The sequence below is a fragment of the Nuphar pumila genome, chromosome 8 (assembly GCF_984573655.1).
Source record: "Nuphar pumila chromosome 8, dmNupPumi1.hap1.1, whole genome shotgun sequence".
Taxonomy (NCBI): Eukaryota; Viridiplantae; Streptophyta; class Magnoliopsida; order Nymphaeales; family Nymphaeaceae; genus Nuphar; species Nuphar pumila.
In genome coordinates, this window is record NC_143256.1 from 49,622,937 (window position 1) to 49,624,930 (window position 1,994).

Here is a 1,994-nt window from a genome sequence, read left to right on the forward strand (position 1 = left end):
CCTGTATTTAAATTCAGGTGAAGAATAAAACATATTTTTGTGCTTTTATAGAGTTCAAAATGAAATTAACTCTCAATATACCCTGACTATGGCCATTGGTATATGTATTGAATCAATTTTAGACTAAACTCTGATAAAAGAGAAAATTATTTAAAGAAAATATGATGAATTTTGAAAAAGGATCTAGTGTGGATCCAATGTTATTTTATAAAAGATAAAAATACTAAGTCTTGTTTACATCCTGACTATGGCCATTGATGTAAATCATAAACTTAGGATTGATTTACCTCTTACGAAATGGTGCACGTGCCATCTGTGTTTCACCATTGTGAGATTTTGGAAAATAAAGGCAAAAAGCATAAAAATAAGCAATTTATGATATGCTCATACATTCTAATCTAATGCTTTGAAATGTAGAATTCTCATTATAGCCTATCTATTACGTCATGGAATCGATATTACAATTTCTAAACCAAGAAAATAACATTTTCCACACACTTCCTGCAAAATCCAAATTAGCTCAAGATGAAAGATATATAGTTATATACATAAAGAGATGTCATGTTATATGCCCATGATGGAATGAATATCCAATGTGTCCATGTGATCTGTTATGCAAATATGAAAACAAAAATTCAAAGTGTATATGAGATGTACTAGATGATACCTAAATATCTAAGGAAAAATGAGGCATTAGTATGCATAAGAGTGACATATTGAGCAAGGCAATGAATATATACAGATTATCTATGCCTTTTATTGTATATAAGTGTGGTGGATTGTTGATGGATGAAAGGGTTGTATGCAGGGGAAGTGCAGGAGATTCCTGAAGTGCTGTTTATGGTAGCGCAGCAGGAGGGAATAGGAGATCGATGTTCTTGACAGCAGTGAAAGTATGTATGCCTACTGTGGGAGTTGCAGGTGTCACCTATGGTGAAGACCATAGAAATGGTCAGGGATGGGTAGAGACAGCGGGTAAGATATTGCAGGTGGTTGCTACTTAGCAGAGGCAACTAAGGTGCAGGATGATGGGTGGTTGCGAACGTCGCCAGGGACATTACAGTAGCCATGAATAGGTCTGGTAAAAGCGAGCTGAGAGAAATAACACCGTGCACAATGAATGGTGGGACTGTTACACAGGGTTGTGTGGGTGCGATGTGGATTGTGAGAGTGCATGGTATGAAAGCCATCAGTGTAATGACTGCAGCAGGAAACGAAGGTGGATCCTTTATGGTACCCATTCCGGATGGAGGGGTTTGCGCCAAGATTTAATCAAAAAATTCCACAAGATAACTTCAACAGTGGATAAACAGCTAAAGATATGCAAAGGCTAATATAGGGTAGTGACGCATGGATATGAAGATGCAGCCGACAGTCATGGCTAGTGGATGTAGCGGAGTACAGTCCTTAATGGCAAGTTTGTGAAGCTATCTTCTACAAGGTCAAAGAGTTGAACTAGAGTGGCACCAGTCAGTCCTCCAGCTAGGTCGCTGTGAGATAATCCACAGAATCTGTTGCAAACACAGCCTCACAAAATCCTTTCCTTCATTGATACTACCTTCAAGACTTGCAGAAAATTCCTCATTACTTTCAATTTTGAATAGTACAACAATTCTTTCATGCTGGCTCCATGATGGCGTCGTCATGGCTATCTCCAGCAGGGTGCCTCTAAGGTCCTATACATCTATGGCATGGTCACATCCCCTTGAAATGATGAGAGCAATGATTACGACAGATGTGAAGAGGGGATATGATATGGAACATCGTTAAACCCGAGTATGCAAAATGTGCAATCATGTTAGACTGCTGTAAAGGAAAAAAAAGTAGATGGGTATATACAATACCCAAGTGTGGGGAATCATAGCAGACGTTGACCTGTTGCTAAAGCTCATGATGTTTCAGCCTACTTGATGCAATGAACAGATTTTCTTTTTGTTTGGAAATAAAAATCACCCAGGAATGTCAATTCAATCTGATGAGGAATGGTATCGCAA